Raw genomic sequence first — 20,480 nt, 5'->3', positions numbered from 1 at the left:
CTACACTCCATCACAAACACACCCCTACACACACACACACACACACACACACACACACACACACACACAGGAAAATGTGTACGCATACTCTCACATGCATCCACAGACATATACAGGTGCAAACATACATATCTCCCTCCTAGAACTTTAATGGGTCCTTGGCTAACCTATGTTATTGTTGAAAAGTGGCCTCAAGGAGACTGGATTTGGTCGGGGCCTGTGCTTCAGGTGAGCCACACCAACGTGAAGAGCCAGTGGGCTGGAGTGGGCTTTAAGACTTGGCAATTCTGGGAAGATAAGAAGCCCCCTCACCTGCCATGGACCCAGGGACTGGGAGGAGAGGGTAGCAGTGAACCAGGTCTTGGAACTGGGTGGCTTTGAGAGGTTGGTGAGTGGGAGTTGTCATGTTCAGTGACAGTGAAGGATGGGTGACACGGGCAGGCAACTTCTGCCACTGTCCTGTTGTTCCCAGACTTTTCTGATCTGTCTTTGATTCTTCAGCATCTTTGTGCCAGGAGCTCCCCCAAAATTTCCAGAAAGTTTTCTAGATCCCAGAGTCAGGCCCTGGGAGGTGTGCAGAGAAAGGATGGAGGGCTTGTTGTTCATCACTGCTCTGTCCCATCTGGTGACCAGGTCAGGCTGGGACACTTATAGCACAGGTCCTCTTGGGGTGTGGGTAGTGAACGTGTCTCCTGGGGTTGGGGAGAGGCAAACTCCAGGTTCTGGGTCTGCTGGCTGTCCCAGGGACCATGTGATGCCCTAGCTCTCTGATGGGGCCCTGGTACTCTAGGGCGTGCACAAGGAGCCATGGCATCAAAGGGAAAGCTGCATGCTCTACGACGCCTGAGTCATGTGTTTCCCTCCTTCCACGATGGATTGCGTGGTCTGGTCTGACCTGAGTGATGGGCTGCTGGGGACATGCAGAGTGTGAGAGCTTCGTTGGTGGGTAGTGACATTCGGGATGGACACTTAGGAGCTGATGGTGAACCTGTCTTCCCAGGGACCCTGAGGTCACAGACCTTAGGCAGGAAGTGGGGCAGGGAAAGTCTGGAGGCTCATGGAGTCCCCACTTAGGATCCTGGTACCTCAAGTGGAGATAAGCGTAGCAGAGAGGCATGGGCTGTGGGCTTAGGGAGCAAGGTCAGGTCCTAGGTCCTGCTGCTGGCCTCTGTGGGCTTCAGGCTTTTTTTAAAAGATTATATAGATATAGATAAAGGTATAGATACACACACACACACACACACACACACACACACACACACACACACACACACTATTGCTCTCTTCAGACACCAGAAGAGGGCATCAGATCCCATTACAGATGGTTGTGAGCTACCATCTGGTTGAGATGGTTGAGAATTAGACTCAGGACTTCTGGAAGAGCTGCCAGTGCTCTTAACTGCTGAGCCATCTCTCCAGCCCGGGCCTCAGACTTCTTAATGGTGAAGAATGGAGATCATAATGCCTGTGAGCCCTTCTGAGGGCCGGGTGAATCTGTACATAGGATTGCTTGACATGTGGCAGACTCTAGAGAGGAGAGGGGATGTCTCTCGACTTCTCTCTGTTCTCCATCTTTCTACTAGCTCTTTCATCCCTGGACTGACCTGGAACTCTTAGCAAACAAGAACTGAAGGAGGACAGACATATGGATGATCTGGATATCCATACTCCTGGGACACAGCTCAGGGCCTTCTCCATCTCTCCTGGTCAGCCACACCGCACAGAGCCACACCACAGCCACATGGGTGCCACCTGCCCTCCAAATGCTATGTTGAGACCAATGGACAGAATTGTAGTGCTGCGGAGGACTCTATGACCCAGGGAAGGCTGGAGCTGAATAGGGTTCAACAAGTTCTTCCTTATGACTTCTGTGTTATCTGCCCCATGTTCCACGTTCAAAAGGACAGCAACTCCGCAGCTTGTGTGCCTTTAGCCCACCTCCACCTCTTCTGTGGAATCAAACTGGTAATAATTGAAACTGCATCCTGTCTAGAGCTTTGGAATACAGGGTTTAATAACTTAATATATGTATTCCTTACTGTTCATGTTGTGGTGACCAAACACCCAATAAAAGCCATTTGAAAGAAAAGGCACATTTGACTTACAGTTTAAGCATAGCTGAGAAGGCATGGTGGCAGGTGACGCCAGGGTTGCAGGGGACTTCCCAGCACAGCAGGGAGCAGGGAGTGTTTGCGCTCAGCTTCCCCCATCCCTCTGGAGGAGCTGATGCCCTCTGTGTTTAGGGTGGTTTTTCCTCCCAATTAATGCTCTCTGGAAGAGCCCTCATAGACCTGTACTAAGACCAGCTTCATGAATCCCTAACTAAGACAAGCAGTCTGACCTGAGTGTGACAATTGAAATTAAACACTGCACACATATATGCCACTTTTGTATAAAAATCAAGAAAAATTATATAATACGCCATTTTGCATCTCTCAACCTTGGATTGTGGAAAATTTCCCAGTCAGTGCACCTCAGCTTGCACACTAAAAGAAGGCTAGCTCATCTTTTTTTGTTGTTTGCTTTTTTGAGGAAGGGTCGCATGCAGAAGACCCCGTCTCTACCTCCTGAGAACTGAAATTATAGGCATGAACCACCACATCCTGCTTACTCAGTGCTGGGGATGAAGATGGGGGCCTTGTGCAGTTAGGTGACTACCAGCTAATCATCCCCTGAGCCATTTGTCATTCTGTGTGTGTGTGTGTGTGAGAGAGAGAGAGAGGGGGGGGGAGGGGGGAGGGGAGAGAGTGAGAGTGAGGGGGGAGAGGGGGAGGGGAGGGGGAGGGGGGAGAGAGAGAGGAGAGAGAGGGGGGAGAGGGGGAGGGGAAGGGGAGGGGAGAGAGAGAGAGAGAGAGAGAGGGAGAGAGAGAGAGAGAGAGAGAGAGAGAGAGCATGTTCACATGTGTGGACATGTGTACTCGAATGTGTGTGGAAGCCAGACACAACCTCAGCAGTCATCCTCAGACCTTCCTTTGAGTCAGGATCTCTCACTGAACCTGAAGCTCATCTATTCTGCTAGACTGACTAGTTAATGAGTGTTAGGGACCCGCTGTCTCTGCCTCCCAAGTGCTGGGGTCACAGGCATGTGCAGTCATGCTTGGCTGCTAATGTGGGTTTTTGGAACTCCTTATGCAGTGGGTACTTTACTGACTGAGCCATATCCTCCAGCGATGTGTGTGTGTGTGTGTGTGTGTGTGTGTGTGTGTGTGTGTGTGTGTGTGTGTGTGTGCATGCACACAGGAGTGCATGTGTGCTGATTGGGCCAGGCTGTCTGGTCATCAACCTTCAGGGATCCATTTATCTTAGTCTGCAGCACTGGGATCTAAGTGCCCATGTAACCGGGCCTGGCTCATTTATGTGCTGTTGTGTATGGTCAGGAAAATCATCTCCAACAACTACACTTTTAGTGGTGAATGAATGAGTCTATGAATTATAAAGCAAGCAGAGGTTAAAGGTTAAATAGCAAATGATAGGTAGATGATAGATAAACAGATAGAGAGATAGCTAGATATAGACAGACAGACAGACAGACAGACAGAAAATTGGTCAGCTGGAGTTCCTGATAGAGTACTGGGCAGAGCAGAGGGTCCCCTTGAGTGTGATTTCAAAGTCAAAGACGAAATAGCCACAGAGAGAGATGACATCACCCAACTGAGTGCTACCAATACCTAGCAGGAACAGACTGGGGAAGTCGAGGCAGTCAGCTAGAGTTCTGAATGCCCTTTCTTCCCCGACTTCTCTTTCTGCTCAGGGTCAGAACACTGTTGATACCTGTTGGGAATAGCCTGCCTGCCAGCAGCTCTTCTTGGCACAGTTAGAGGAGCCAGGACCATCCAAGTCATCCGAAGACAAAGGTTCATGGAGGACACATGATTAAACATGGCCCACAAGTATGCGTGTGGGCAACCTTGTTTCCAGAGCCCACTTCCCAGTGAGCTCAGATAGCACAGGACAATTTACCACCATGACGTACGTTGCATGAGGCTCTTGGAGGCATGTGTATTTAATGCTTGTATGACAGGCACTTTATTGACCAAACCATCTCTCCAGTTCAGTTTCTTTTCTTTTAAAAGGGATTTGTGTGTGTGTGTGTGTGTGTATGTGTGTGTGTGTGTCTGTCTGTCAGTCATGTGGGTGTCTGTCTGCCTTAAGAGGTCAGAAGGCACCAGATGAAGCTAGAGTTATAGGCTGTTGTGAGCTACTCCGCGTGGGTGTCAGGAACTGAACTCAGGTCCTTTGGGAGAGCAGCAAGCGCTCTCAGTACTAAGCAATCTCTTCAGTTTTAGTGTTTTCCTTTCTTGACACAGATGTCCATGTGTGCACTTGTATGTTCAGGGGGCAGGTGGTATGTGTGTATAGAGCACAGCTCCTGCGACTAGGCTCTTTACCTAATCAAGGGATTTGGGGCAACTTGGTGCGAGGCCCTTAGCCCTCCTTCACAGGGCCACAGGGCCACCTTCCCTTTTGCTGCTTGACTCTTTTGTCTTTGTTCTTTCCTGAAGGCCTTGTTTTCTACCTCAGCTGAGAACTTTACTTCCTGTCTCACTGAGAATATAGAAGCACTAGGAGGGAATGCCCACAGTTTCCTCACCACACCCGTCCCATCTTCAACAGTGTCCACGTCCTCTGCTGTCGGGGTCTCTTGACCTTCACAGATCTGCAGAGAGATGATCTTTGGGAAGCCAAAAGACAGTTAACTTGATTAAGGACGACTCAGTAGCTGGTGTTAGCTCAAACTTTAGGAGTGTGGTGGTTTGAATAGAGATAGCCCCATAGAATCATGTGTTTGGATGCTTGGCTCATAGGGAGTGGCACTATTAGGAAGGGTGGCCTCATTGTTGGAGATGTGGACATCTTAGACATCAAGTTTGTCACTGTGGAGGCTTTGAGGTCTTAAATGCTCAAGCTTCACCCAGTGTGAAAAAAATCCAGTCTCCTTCTAACTGCCTGAAGATCAAGATGTAGAACTCTCGGCTCCTCCAGCAGCAAGTCTACCTGCACACTGCCATGCTTTCTACCATGATGATAATGAACTAAACCTCTGAAACTGTAAGCCAGCCCCAGTGAAATGTTTTCCCTTATAAGAGTTACCATGGTCATTGTGTTTCTTCACAGCAATGAATCCCTAACTAAGACAAGGAGTCTGACCCGAGTGTTTTATTTTAAGCACAGCACAGTTTGATGACAGTTACTGTGGTGATTAACTCAATTCTGCAAGCACAACAATGTATACATGAATCTCCCCGAGGACAAAGTAGGCTAAATACAGATCAGACATACTACAGTGAAGCACGTTGTAAAGTCCATAAAGATAGTGTGGTGGTTTGAATAAAAATGGTCCCTCCCCCAAAGCCCTTAGGGAGTGGCTCTATTAGGAGGTGTACCTTGTTGGAGTAGATGTGGTTTTGTTGGAGGAAGTGTGTCACTAGGGGGCTGAACTTTGAGGTCTCAGAAGCTCAGGTTAGTTGACTTCTTGCTGCCTGTGGAACCAGATGTAGAACTCTCAGTTCCCTCTTCAGCACCATGCCTGCCTGCACACTGCCAGGCTTCCCACCATGATGATAATGATAACCTCTGAAACTGTAAGCCATTCTCAATGAAAGGTTCTCTTTCTATGAGTTGCTGTGGTCATGGTGTCTCTTCACAGCAATAAACCCTTGCTAAGACAGATAGATTCTATAGATTGAGGAAAAACAAGCTCACACTAAGGGTCTGGGGGAGGGTTCAGTGCTGGAAGAGCCTCTAGCCACACAGATAGAGCAAAGGTCACCAGGCTAGTAAGCATGTCTGCTCTAGCCTCCTGGGAGGATAACAGATATGGCATTTCTTCCCATGAAGGAACAACTCCGTGTGCTTAACAGTCCAGGTTCCCCAGAGCTTATCTGTGAGCACAGAGACCTCTGTGCCCCCTATATTCTGCCTCCTTCCTGGGCTGAGGCTGCCCCTCCATTCCAACCAAAGCCTGTAAAAAATTATGTAATATTAAGATATAGCATATGCCGGGCAGTGGTGGCACAAGCCTTTAATCCCAGCACTTGGGAGGCAGAGGCAGGCAGATTTCTGAGCTTGAGGCCAGTCTGGTCTACAAAGTGAGTTCCAGGACAGTTCCAGGGCTACACAGAGAAACCCTGTCTCGTCTCAAAAAAAAAAAAAAAAAAAAAAAGATATAGCATACTCCATAAAGTTTGCATTTGAAAGTCTACATTCGGTAGTGTGAAGCATAGTCACTGAGTTACGCAACCCTCAGCGCTCTCTAATTCCTGAATATTTTTCTCCTATGAAATCCTGAACCCATGAGTAACCACCCCACCTCCAGCCCTGGCCACCATCCCTGTGCTGACTGTGGAGACGTCTAGTACTTTAGATTCAGGTCCTCTCAACACTTCTTATCACTGGACTCACAACCTGTGGTCCGTTGTGACTGGCTTCTTTCTCTTAGGCTCTTGTCCCCATTGTAACTTGAAGCAGTTGTACCTTATTCCTTTTTATGGCTTACTAACATTCCCCTGTATGGATATACCACATTTCGTTTACTGGTGATGGACATTTGGATTGTTTTCATTACTAACCCAGTCCCGTGTGTAACACGGCAACTTCAGAAACGCATTTTTGAAAAAAGAGAAAAGAAGCAACCACAGATGAGGAGATAGGAGGCCCCAGTCTCCAAGGACAGGGTTCGGGGAATGGTGAGCAGAGGTGTTATCTCTAGTTAAGTAAAATCAGAAAGCCAAGAGCAGGTGGCGTCTGGAGCACAGAGCAAGCGGTTGATTCTTTGTTTCAGTGTTGGCAACAATGTGTGCTTTCATCTTTTGAGCCTCTATCTGGGAGTGACTACAGAGCCGTGGGATAAACCCTATGGTTAGCGTTCTGAGGGATTATCTTTTTCTTCCCCAAAGTGACTGCTTTTTTCACACTCCCTCCAACATTTCAAGAGGGCTCTGTGTCCCTGTGCTTGTGGGCACTTGTTTATTTCTTGCATTTATAGTTGGGACTACTCGGGTGACCCTGTCCCAGTGGCCCTGGCCATCTCTTAACAAGGATCAGTGGCTCCCTTCTCCTTCCTGACTTGGGGTCTGGTCTGGCTTCTCACCACTGTCTGGCCTCTCCTTCCCTGTTTCTCTAATGTTCTGACCTTGAGATGTCACAGGGCCCTGGTGTCCAGACCATCATCCCTCAGGCCTCGGGTCCTTTTAGTGCCAGGATTTAAATATCGCCCAAGTGCTGTAGTTCAACTCTAGGCAGGCACTCTAGCCTGCTTCCAGGTTCTGCTACCCACAGACATCTGACAATCAGCTCTGATCCCACAAATCCTAAATGGGGGTCCCCATTGATCTCCCTGAGCCCGTCAGTCTCAAGCCCTAATCTAGGCTTAGAGTTCTATCTGGTACATCAATCTGGTGATTACAAGATGCATGAGGGTCCTTAGGATCCCTCACCTGCGAGGAGCAGGGATGTCGAAGAAGAAAGGTCTCCAAGGGTTGGCAATGAGCATAGCTAGACTTAACCCGAGGATTCCATCTGCCCCCTCTCCCTGCACCTGTCCCCATCCCAGAAGGAAGGACAGAGATGTGACCGAAGGCTAGGGAGGCTGGCTAGGCTGCTATGGGATTCATAAAGATTCCTGATATCTCACTATCACCGGGATCCGGAGCATTACAAAGCAACAGTAATGGTAGATAATGTTAGTCCAATCAGGAAAGAAACAGGCAGAAGCTTGGCCCAAGAGGCACATATACTGTCACATGCCCAGTCTGTTTCAGTGTAGTACAGCATACTCTCTCTGTAGCTTTGACTGCAAAGTCATTTCTGAGTCCCAGAAAGCCCTTTGCCTCGACACCTGCCTGGGATCCTGATCAGAAGTTGCTTTGGTTTGCTAACCGGTCTCCCTGCATCCCTTCTTGACCTTGACTTATAGGCTGCTCTCAAATAGAACGATATAGCACTTTAAGAAGGCAAGCTCTTAAAGATCAATGGTATGACCTAGTGGTAGCCCCCTATATAGTTTGTCCAAGTTCCTGAGTCCTGTCTCTACCAGTGCTGGGATAAAAAGACTAGACAACGCTGTTTTTCTCCGCTGAGCCAAGCAATAAAGTCCCAGGCGTTTGAAGTCATCTTTCAGGTTCTGCCATACCCAGCCCCTCCCAATTAGATTCCCAGACCTTCCAGGTGGAACTCATTCCTACTTCAGTTTGGTGTGAGCCAGCTCAGAAACCAGCATGGCTCTTTCCTCACCTCCTGGACACTCCTCAGCGTCCCTGGCTTGGTGAGGCCATGTCTGACCTCTTGAATAAGATCACAGTATCCCAGGTGTTGTTTCCTGTCTGCTGTATATTCCTCCTTAGCGCATAAGACTCCTGCACCCTTTCATGTGTATATTACATGTCAGATCCACTCTTTAACACTCTCTCCCTTCCAACTGTAACCTCCACCAAGGCCTGGCTTGTGGTCTTTCAGTTTATTCCTGTGTACCCAGCCTTCAAATGCTACCTGCCATGCAGAGACATTGGATGAATGCCCACGTCCAGTTGTAATGCTATTCCCTAAATGGCCAGCAGGTGGCATGATAACCACAACGATACTGGACTCCTGGCTCCCAGATACTTTTTTTGCAGAAGTTCACCTCTGTTATTCTTAGTTCAGAGGTAACACTCTTGGATGGGCATGTGACAGTATATGTGCCTCTTGGGCCAAGCTTCTGCCTGTTTCTTTCCTGATTGGACTCAGATTATCTACCATTACCGCTGGTTTGTGGAGAGCCACCAATATCTTGCCTATCACTAGGCTCGGGATCCCAGTGATAGTGAGATATCAGGCAGCTTCTGATAGCCGAGCCCAAGGAATCTTTATGAATCCCATAGCAGCCTAGCCAGCCTCCCTAGCCTTCGGTCACATCTCTGTCCTTCCTTCTGGGATGGGGACAGGTGCAGGGAGAGGGGGCAGATGGAATCCTCGGGTTAAGTCTAGCTATGCTCATTGCCAACCCTTGGAGACCTTTCTTCTTCGACATCCCTGCTCCTCAGCAGGTGAGGGATCCTAAGGACCCTTATGCATCTTGTAATCACCAGATTGATGTACCAGATAGAACTCTAAGCCTAGATTAGGGCTTGTTCCCAGCTTTGTTGATTGCCAGCTGCATGACCTTGGTTAAGTGAGCACCTGGGTTTTGCCATCTGGCTGCTGGGAGAGACTTGCCTGTCCAGAAGGTTGTAATGAAGGTGAGATAGTCTCGGGGAACATACAGAGTGGGTACCTGCTGGAAGGGCTAACTCTTGTTATAGAGACGGGAGGTATGAGGGCTACCAGTCCTTCATAGTCACTTAAGCAGACATGAATGCAGCGCTTCCGCCTTGTGCTCACGGCTGTGCACAGCTTTGGGAGAACTGGAGGGACCAAAGTGACCTTGTTCCTGCATTCACGGAGTCATGAATGGATGGACGAGATGGGCTCAAACCCACAGGAAGTAAAGTTAAATAGCAAACAGGAGACAGAGTACAGAAGATGTCAGCAGACTGCTCATGATGAATACCTGCTGATCGGGAGAGATGGGAAAGGCCGTGAGCTGGCCATAGAGGCTGAGGTGTGGGAACAGGGTAGCCGTGGTACTGGTAGCCTAGCCAGGGTAGACATGGTAGAGGTCGTGGCTGTGGTTCTGGAGGGAACCAGCCTGGGCTGGTGCAGGCTGCATGGCCCCATCTCCAGCAGCACCCAAGTATGATCTTGGGCTGAATTCTAGGAGCTGCTCTTGATTATGGTCAATGCTACCAGCTTGGGGGTGGGTCGGGGAAGAGACCATCTGGAGGTGTCCTGTCGCTTGTGTGGGGCTGTAGCTGGCATCAGCTGTGGCCACCTGGCATCTGACCCAATCCTCTCCCAGAGAACAGTTTGTGTGTGGACAGAGGGGTGAACAGGATGGCACACTGAGCAACGGGTCCCCATGTCACACTGGGGATGGCTGGTGGGAGGAGCTGTACTGTCAGCTTGGGCATTGACCCCAGGAGCCCATTAGGACAACACAGAGCCTGGGGCTGATCCAGCGGGATCCTGTGGATGGAAGGCATGATGAGGACTGTCACCACCCTGTCCTAATGTCACCTTTGGGAAATGTAAAACTGCCAAGAGCTTGTGAAAGCTGCCACAGCCAGTGGATGACAGATGCACACTAGGTTGTGAGCTCTGTGTCCTGCTGAGCCTGCCGTCACCATGTCCAGGAATGTTGTGCCTTGCACTACTCGGCCAGCATTTCCATATTGTCCTACAGCAGAGGCAGTCAAGGACCTGAGGCTGTCATGGGATGAGGGGCAGGGAGGGCCCCATGGCTCCTGCTTTACCCTTTCCCTTTGCAGAACTAAAGCTTGAACCACATCAAAGGTATGCCCAGGGTGGCCAGCTTTGCACGTTAGTCCTGAGTCTGCCACCTGTCCCCATTCATCTTGGCTCTCAGAGACTCCCGAGGGAGGGCTTGAGGTGGCAGGAGAGGATATTGGAGGATAGTGCTCAGAACGGCAATGCCATTTTCTGAAACAGTTGACCTCTGTGACCTTCCTCTGCCACAGAAGCTGCCATCCTGGGTGCCAGATTCTGGTCCTAGAGACCTGGCTAGTTCTGCCCCTCTCCCTGTCTGCCTGTGCTCAGTGATGCTACCCTGCCTAGCTGTCTGCCTAGAACAGAGAGCCTTGGCTGGTCCCTTGGGTCCTGGGTACTGGGACAGCCTGTCTACTCCACTGTGCCCATCCCCCACAGCACAGAGCAAGGCTCACTCAGATTAATTAATCTGCTGCCCAGCCCGCTCCTCCAGCTTATCTTTTATTCATGGACAAGCGGCGTTCTTCGCTTTACTAGGACGGGCATCAATATTTCATCTCGCTTAGCCCTGCCAGCTCCTGGCTTCTCTCCACCCCCACTCTGCTTCCCACTGGCTTTAGGACCTGGAGGGCTGGGTATGCTGGCCAGCCTAGAGTCATCAGATGCCAGGCTGCCTTCTTGGGCCCCTGACCTGTTCTCCACACAATCCCTGGCAGAGCAGGGCCCCGCCTGGAGACCTTCCTTCGTAAGTAAACTAGAGAGGCGTGGGGGATGGGGCTACAGGGCACAGGGGATGGGATGCGATGTCTTGAGGGATGCTGGAGCACTTCTGGGCCAGGTGTGGCTGACACAAGCATGTCTTTGCCAGGTTGCTAGGATTCAAGATGAGGGCTTATTTTTTGTATGTTTGTTTGTTTGTTTGTTTGTTTGTTTTAAGTGCCCAGTGCTAGTCCTGGCATGATGTAAGAGACCCTTTAGGCCAGAAATCTTACTAATTTCCCTGACTCCTGTGCCTAAGTGGGAAGAATGAGATGCGAGCATGGACTGACCCAGGAGCACCTGGACCATCGATCTCATCTCATTAGCTCCTAGACCCTCAGCCTTGCCCGTGGGTGCTCAGAACTCTAGGGGCTGAACTTTTACATTTGCTGGGGCTCAGAGCTGCCCACAGGGACCTTCTGGAAGGGAACAAATTACAATATGCAAAATCAAGTGTGGTATATCTGAGTGAGTGGCTATCTAAGTATTGGGGTACGGATGCATGTGAGGGAAAGAATGGGATTTTACTGGGGTTGTGGTGTCCCTAGCTTTCAGCTGGTGCTCCACAAAGTTGTAAAACATGGTGCTCTAGATGGGTTGAATCAGTGGGGTGGGCAGTCCCAGGTGCCACTGGTGTGAAGTGTGAGTGTGAGTATGTACAGTACGGGTGCATGAGTGTGCACAGTCTTCAAGAATGTGTGAGTGTTATAACCTTTCGAGGGCACTGGGGACACTGAGGAGCCTGGTGTCATTGTGGTACTTTCTTGGAGGTTCTGCTAGGATCCCTCCCCCTTGACTCACATGGAAGCAGTAATGCCCAAGTGACAGGCTTGGGTTCTCACTGTCTGTGTGCTGGACCTGTAGCTAGTGTGTGTGTGTGTTTGTGTGTGTGTTTGTGATTGCGAGGGCATATGTGTGAGTGCATGTATGTGTAAGTGCATATGTGTGAGTGCATGTGTGTATGTGTGAGTGAATGTGTATGTATGTGTATATGAGAGCGCATATGTGTGAGTGCATAAATGTATGTATGAGTGAATGCATGTGTGTGTGATGTGATATGTGTGTGTGTGTGTATGTGTGTGTGTGTATGTTTAGTCTCTGGCCCTGGCTTTGATGAGGTGCAGAGCAGGGGACTGCCCCCAACACAAGTCTCTCAGGTTTCAAGAGGGTACCACGAGGCATCCACTTGCAGCCTCTCTCAGACCTTGTACTCAGCCTTTCAAGAAAGCCATTGAACATGAATTACACTCAGAACCCAACCACATCTTCCATCTGTGCGATATAATCTCTGACCCCTCTGTGACCCTGAGGTTCTCACCTAGCACCACACAGCAGCTTGGAGAAACAGTCTAGCTCTTGAAGCCAGGTTTTGCTAACCTGCCTCCTGGGTACTGCCCCAGCTGTCTCCCTACCTCAGGTGCACCAGACAACCCTGCCTGACACCCATACCTGGGGCCATGAAGCCCTTTTCTTCTCCAGATGTTGCCTGGCGCACTCTCTGACCCCCTTCAGGTCTCCGCTGAAATGCTACCGCCTGTCTGAGGCCCGGCTTTATTCTCTGTCTCTGTGCTGTTTCTGTGATTTCCTTTCGCAATATGCACAGACTCCTCACACAGTGCCGAGTAGTTCCCCATGTTTACTGAGCAGCAGCTCGCCTCCAGCCAGCACAATGAACACGCCGGGAACTTGGAGATCACGTTCACCAATTCATCCATGGTAGGGATTGCTGCGAAGGGGTGGACCAGCATTATGGAGCGAGTGAGCGAGTTAATGTGAATGTGTGGACGAATGAATCACGGTTACTTTCCCCCTAAGGTCAAATGCTAGAAAATCCTTAGTATGTTTTGAAGACCTGAGTGTTCGTTGTTTGCTAATTTGGTTAATCATTTCTTTATCAGATATGCATATTAAGTTCCAACTATGTCCTAGGTGTGGAAACCATCACGCCAGGCAGGTAGACATGGCTTACTTTCTAATGGTGTGTCTCCTGATGGGTCCAAGGCCTTTGTCCTCTTCTCTCTTCTGCTTTGGCCATTTCCACGCCAAGAGTTTAGTGAGACTTTCTGAGTCTGAGAACCTCTCCTCTGACTTCTTCTCACCTCCTGGATTTTAATGGTGAGGGAATTCATTAAACAGATTCACAGTGACAGGCAACATGGAGGCTCGGATGGTCTCTTTCAGAGCTCTCTTGACCATGATCTCTGTACTTCGACTTTGTCTCCGGGTCCCTGTCACCTGCTCCCTTCTTCTTTCACTGGTTGAATTGCTTTCCCAGACGAGGCTCCATCGCTGTCACCATGACAAAGTTGTCTACCTAGATAATCAATCTTGAGGTACCATTCACATTCTTCTTATTTGTTTGTTTGCTTATGTGTGTGCATGCATGCACACGTGTGCGTGTACATGTGTGTGTATGTCTGTGTGTGTGTGTGTGTGTGTGTGTCTGTGTACATGCTTATATGTATGGAAGCCAGAGGTTACCCTCTGGGTGTCTTCCCGAATCTTCACCTTAGTTTTTGAGACAGGGTCTCTTTCTGGCCAGAGCTTGCTGAGTTAGCTGGCCTGCCTGGCCAGCAAGTGAGAATCCTCCTATGGGTGCCTCCCCAGTGTGAGATTACACATACAGACGGTCACACTTGACTTTTCTAATGTGGGTGCTGAGGACCCACCTTAGGTCTTCATGCTATGCAGCAAGGACTTTACTGACTGATCCATCTTTCTAACCCATTATTTATTATATGTATTCTTTTAAACAATTTCAAGTCTCTTAGCAGAAAACTGTGTGTAGATTATTCTTGTAGGTGTGCGTGCATGTGTGTGTGTGTGTGAATGGATGTGTGTGCATGTGTATATGTATGTGTGTTTGTGCCTGTGTGTGTGCATGTGTATATGTGTGTGAGTGTATATGAGTGCATGTGTGTGTACCTATATGTGCATGTGCATGTATGTGTGCCTGTGTGCAAGCTTGTGTGCATATGTGCCTAAGTGTGTGCTTGTGTGTGAGTGTATGTGTATGTGTGTGAGCACATCTTTGTATATGTATGTGTGTCTACATAGATGTGCCTGTGTGTGAATGCATGTATGTGAGTGTATGCATATGTGCATGTATAAGGGTGTGTGTGTGTGTGTGTGTGTGTGTGTGTGTGTGTGTGTGTGTAGTGTGTGTAGCAGGGATGGTTCTGGAAAGTGAGGCCAGGTTCAGATGAAAGACTTGAGAGAGATAAGCTGAAGCCAGATGTCTTGCATGAGAGGAGACATCCTCTTGCTGTCGCCATTTCTTCTGTTAGGTTCCTGGGATAAGAGTCAGTGTGGCCTGGCAATGGCTTAGTGGGCACATCCTTGGATCCCTGCACTGTTGCGGCTAGGGTGCCCTTTGTCGTCTGAAGTTTGGTATTAGCAAAAGGGGTGATTAGTGGGAATGGGAGGCAGCAGTGGTCGTCAGAGTGGGGGGTGGCCATGATTTATGGGCATCCCCTACCCTTCTTTTGGGGAGAGATATCCCTCTCATCAGCACCACAGTCTTAAACACTGGACCAAACTTTGAAGAAGAGAGTGACAAAGATGGAAGAAAGCTTTTCTTGAGAGTCAGAGGGGTCCAGGCCTCTTGTGGCCCTGGATTCAGGATTTTTATTCTGACACATACCCCCCTTGAGTAATCTTCATGGTCAGCCTTAATGGATCTAGAATCACCCAGCAGACACACTTTTGGGTGTGCCCATGAGGGTGCTCCCAGGAAGGCATAACTGAGGAGGGCAGAGAGAGTGTGTGGTGAAAGAGAGGGGGGGGGAGATCACCAGCATTTCCTGCGTGCTGCTTTCTAAGTGTGGGTGCAGTGTGACCTGCCACCCCATGCTCCTGTGCCATGACTCCCCTGCCTTGAGAGTCTGCACTCTGAAACCAGGAGTCAAAGCAAGCCCTTCTTCCTTCCATGCTCCTCTGTTCCCTGGCACACATCCTGGCTCGGGAACAAAAGTCGTGGGGAGCAGTAGCGGCTGCTACGTGCCAGGCCAAGGCACCATGGCTAATTGCCCTTGAACAAGCTAAGAAACTTTTCTGTTTGGCTTCTTCACCATGTACACTGAAGATATTAACAGTGCTTTGCCTGGGGGTGAGTGTGAAGATTAAATGAATTAATATGATAAGGAATTAATTCTGCAGAAATGCATTTAGAGGACCATTCAGTAAAGTCCAGCCTCTATTACCATCTAAGGAATTCTAAGTCACCACCACCCCAACCACTCCTCCTGGCCTGCACAGCCTGGGAAAGATTCCCCCACTTCAGCTGGGCATAGCAGGAGACTCCTGTAATCCCAACACTCGGTAAGCTGAGGCAGGAGGATGGAGAGCTTGAGTTCAGCTGGGGTTACATAGTGAGGACATATCTCAAAATAAAAAAAGACAAATGAGAATTCCTTCTTCCACTTATTTTTGGGGCTATGGGTCCCTCACCAAACCTACTTTTAAACTATACAGGATAGCATCTGATATGAATATAGTGTGAATATACGCAGGCATTTTAAGTCTGGCTGAAGATGTAATTCATCAGCTGTGTGATGTAAGGCCACTCCTCAGCTCTCTGAGTTAAGGCCGACCTTGAACTTCTGTTCCTTCTGCCCCATGATTTATGCAGTGTTATGGATCTAACCCAGGGCACTGGACGTTCTAAATGAGTACTCTACCGACTGGGCCACACTCCCAGGTCCCCTTTTCCTTGTTTGTTTATATAGTATCTCACTTTGTAGCCCAGGATGGCTGTAGATTCTTGGCAATCTTTTTAACTCAGTTTCCCAGGTGTGAGCCACCAGTCCTGGTCTAATCTCTTTTCTTTAGATGAATGACAGAAGACTTCTGCAGAGAGAGAGAGAGAGAAAAAAAAAAACAAAAACAAAAAAAACCAAACCAACACGTTTGAAGGACTAAGGTACAAATGGAAGCAACAATACGTTCCGTCAGCAAACAGGCAACGGGGACCTCCAGCACCCCCAGGTCTGTCCCAGGTGTGTGAGGGATGATGGCCTTACCCCAGGGGCGATGTGGAGCCTTCACACACGTGAGAAGGACTGGACTCAGCTGGGCCGGCTGTCTCTGCAGTAGGTGGTCTCGGAGGTCTGGCACTGATAACTGTTGCCTGACTGTGGTAGCTAGGCACTTAACTCCTGACCTGAGAGCTGGCGATGACTGGTGGGAATGGGAACTTCTTGGGAGGATGATTAGGGTCCCTAGTGAAGTCTCCTGGGTTCTCTCTACCTGCAGGCTGGCCTCACCTGTCCACTCTGGACAACTCCCAGACCTGGTATCTGTGCCCAAGAGCTCTGGGCAGTGCCCATTGCAGGAGAAGCACCATAGTGTCATCCTAGTCCCTCTGGTACAGGTTTCTGGGAAGCGATTACATCTCTGCAGATCTCGGGAGGGATAAAGTCTGGCCCAAACCAGAGGTTAGGCTTTGGACACATTCTTTCTCTCTCTCTCTCTCTCTCTCTCTCTCTCTCTCTCTCTCTCTCTCTCTCTCTCTCTCTCTCTCTCCTGAGATTGTAAGGAAGAAGGGGGGAAAATGAGTGAAAAATTGCCCCATCTGGATTGTGCAGGGAGAAGCAATTTCCTCTCCAAATCTCTTTTTCTGGTTCTCAGAAGATGCAATTTGGAAATGTCCCAGTGGCTCTGGCCAGGGTGTGGGCCAGTTCACTTACACCACCTAGGGAAGGGGTTGGAGGACCATGCTGAGATATGAGGAAGGTCTTGGCAGACAGCAGCGGTGTGCTGGGGAGACTTCCAAGCTTGAATGGCGTGGTAACTAGCACCCACAAAAGACCCTGTTCTGGAGTCTGTAACTTGGGAGATTGTGTGGACAGAAGAACAAGCCCCCATTATAGGCCAGTACTTTGCAAGCCTCCTTAACTGGCAGGTTTTCTGGGTGCTGGGCAGACAGGTAGTATCTTGGAGGCATTGTCAGCCATCCAGGGTCCTGGTATGGGGTATCAGAGACACCCGGACGAGCTCTGAGCCCTCCCTGCCGTGTGCTGCCGTGTGTTGTGTGAACTGGGGCCACTCTGCAGTACTGTCGTTTCAGAGATCTCAGGAAATGGCTATGACAGCCCAGCCTGGAGAGCCACAGGCTTCCTTAGGCAAGGCAGGACGTGACAACTGAGACTCTAAGGGTCCTGTCAGGAGCCTTCCCTTCCCTTTGACATGATGCTGACCCTGTAGCCTGAATATATCACCTGTCCTTCAACTAGCCCAGAACCAGCTCCTGCCTCCAAGCAACTAAACCATCACCTTGCTATTCACCCACACTGCCGACCGGTCTACATCCTGCCATCTGGTCAAACTATAGTTTTCTAAGCTATAGAGCAAACTGCTCATCAAATAGGAAACCCACCCACCAATCGACTTGCTAGTCAGTCTATTCCTTCTTCATCCTTTCACCCTAGCTAATCTACCAACCAATCCATCTGTCACCCATTTCCCCACTGTCCAATCAGGAGTGAGGTTCTACGTGATGGCGGCGACAGAGAAGATTGAATGTAAAGACCTATAGGCTAGAGATATGACAGTTCATAAAGTGCCTACAAGGTATACTGGAGTCTGGGTTTCGATTCTCGACACCTCCTAAACTGGGAGTGGTAGTGACCTGTAGTCCTGGTACTCACAACCTGGAGGCTGGATGATCAGAAGTTCAAAGTCAACCTAAGATACATGAGACCCCATCTTAAAATTAAAGCAAAAGTCAAACTACCACCCAAACCTCGAAAGAACTATTAATTATAGAAGATTTTCTACCATCATAAGGGATTGTATGCCTTCTCTCAGAAGTACAGAAAAGCTGGGCCATGGACCAGTGGTAGAGCACTTTCCTAGTGTCTGGAAGGTTGGATTAAATCAGAAGGGACTCCTCCCATCCCAGCAGTCCCAGGACATAGATCTGAGCCTTGTCTGGGAAGGGACAGCCAGCCTTCTGGGTGTCTGGAGTGTGATGAGGTCCCACATTGCTGCTGGAGGGACTGGAAGCTGTTTACTGTGGATGCCTGTGGGGCACTGGTAGAGAATCCTTTTCTTCAACAGAGTCCTTCCAGCCCCACATCCCACAGAGCTGAACGAAGAGCCAGGAGGTAAGGAAAAAAATGTTCCCAGGTCTCTGCAATCTGCCCAGCAACCTCCTCCTAATACATTAGTTAGATGCCCCCCTCTGGACCAGTCCAGCAAGCTGGTTTTCCCAGCATACATCGGTTTCAGTCTCTGTGCTCTGAGCAGTGGGGAACCCAGCAGCAAAACCTTGGGTTCCATCTAGAAGAGGGGACTCCTGGGAGTCTAGCCAAAGAGTTAGACATGGTCTGGGGTGTTGTTTAGAGGTAGAGTGCTGGCCCAGCGCTCCGTTCAAGTGCTGAAAAACAAACAAACAAACAAACAAACAAACAAGCAAAGCAAAGCAAACACCATGAACAAGTGGGGGCTAAGCCAATAACCAGCCGTGGTCAACAAGTAGTTGCCACAGGGGTTGTCAGCAAGCTCTGATGTGGACCAGGAGGGGACCACTATGACCCGACTGTGAAAGAGCTCCACCGAATGAGTGGAGTGAAGATTTAGGAAGGGAATGGAGGGAAGAAACCCCTCTGAGACCCCAGGTGTCAGTAAGGACTAGGGACCAGGAAGACACAAATGAGAAAGGCTTACTGAGTTGAGGGAGTCCAGGATATTTTAGCTGCTTGCAGCTTGCAAGGTGTGAGCACATATCTTGTCACACTGCGCCATTGTGGGAGGGGCTAATCACGCTGTCACCTTCTTCTCCAGGTAATAAATCAGGCTTCTATGTGATAGACACCTCCATCATCAAGGAAGAAACTGACTCTTTTTTTGTTTTCCTTTTTTAAGGTTTGTTCTACATCAGGCAGACAACAGAAAGGACTTCCAGTCCAGATCAGGGGGCTCATGAATCTAATTCTCTGTGGGCCGTCAGGAAGAACTTCACACACATCTGTGTTGGATGTCAGGTTGACCAGGGAAGAGTCAGGGCATAACTGTAATGACCTTTCCTAACCTTGCTAAAGTGGCCCAGGTCTACCTGCTCCTAGGTTCCCATCGACGGCTCAAGCACCATTAAGTCTCTTGGAATAAAAATCTAACTTCAGAATCAATTGATGGAGAAAGGTTCCTCAAACATTTCCCATAGAAGGTAATTAAATTCCAATAGGAGAAGATGGAGCGGCTGGTGACGGGCGGTACCCCCCGCCCCCCCCCTCACTGGCGTCGGGCTGCTGAGCAATGAAATCACGGGTGTGCGCCCAGAGCTGGCAGCCTTACAAAAGAAATGGGAACAGTCAAATATCTCCCTCCTCGTTGAGTTCCATTTACATGTTTATAATAGAGGTTCTTAAGGCCCTAATGAGAAGGCTGCTCATTGCAGGGAGGAAGATGATTAAGGTTCTGCCAGACGAGATCAGGGACGGGAACAAAGGACTGTTAATTACTACAGAGGGACCAGGGAGAGCCAGGCCCAGGCTGGTGCCTCTCTGCTTTCCCAACATCTCCTCTGTCCCCTGCGCAGGTGACTTCTGAGGAGTGGGTGGGGCAGCCTGGGGGTTACATTCTCCGGCTCTGGGGCCACATTCAAAGACTCTCCCAAGGAGTAATTTCAGGTTAGACCGTGGAGCATGCTGTTGTGTAACCTGGAGATTTCCCTTTGGGAGCAAGGGAACGGAAGACACCACACTGCTTGCTTGGTCACCGTGTCGGTCACCCAAAGGCAACTTGCTTGAACTTCAGGCCCTAGAAAGGGACATTACCCAAGGCAGATGAAAAAAATCTCCTCTGCCCAGCCTGGAGGATGCCCAAGAGACTTAGATCCAGATCAGAGCTGGTGGCTACCCATGCCTCCTGATGCCACAGTGGGGTCTTTCATGGTATGTGGGAAAATGACAGATGTACTGTCATGTTCTAAGAACTGTATCATAGTACTAAATATCTACTATGTTCATGCACTGAGTGCCTATACTAATGTGAAATATATAGACCATGTTCTGAGCACCTATACCAGCCATCATTCAGTGACTACCTACAGCTTTGTGCACTGAGAACCTATGCTATCTTTCTCCAAGCAGATCTATACTTGTGTGCACCGAGCACCTGTGATGTTCTAGATTTTGTTGGTATTAGACCGTCAAGGTTTCAAACCCACCTAGGGTATAGATGGGATATCTGTTTACACCTGAGAAGGCTGAGGTCCCAAGAGGTTGATGATCTACACAGGGCACCTCACTAGTCAGACTTGGGCTTTGAACCCCTGTCTGACCCTAAGCCTATACTAATCAGTGCATGATAGTAGATGTTTAGGATACAGTGATACACCATGTATGGCAGTGTAAACAATCAGTGCATGGTGGTGTAGACAGTCTATGACAGTGTAGATGCTCAGTGCATGGTGGTGT

General features: G+C 49.3%; 1 long non-coding RNA gene across 2 annotated transcripts in view; it reads left to right on the top strand.

Annotated features, from left to right (window-relative positions):
• The first annotated feature begins 6,876 nt into the window (after positions 1-6,876).
• Gm30373 overlaps positions 6,877-20,480 on the top strand; it is a 34,540-nt gene continuing 20,936 nt past the window's right edge. Inside the window, exons 1-2 of one of the 2 annotated variants that reach the window (XR_379333.2) lie at positions 6,877-11,047; positions 15,892-20,081. This is a non-coding gene — a long non-coding RNA (predicted gene, 30373). Of the gene's footprint in view, positions 11,048-15,891; positions 20,082-20,480 lie in introns of those variants that run through there. The other variant, XR_003948148.1, reaches the window with a different exon arrangement.

This window comes from Mus musculus, chromosome 9 (genome assembly GCF_000001635.26).
Source record: "Mus musculus strain C57BL/6J chromosome 9, GRCm38.p6 C57BL/6J".
Taxonomy (NCBI): Eukaryota; Metazoa; Chordata; class Mammalia; order Rodentia; family Muridae; genus Mus; species Mus musculus.
The sequence above is the reverse complement of the archived record's forward strand: the minus strand, read 5'-3'. Positions and strand labels throughout refer to the sequence as shown.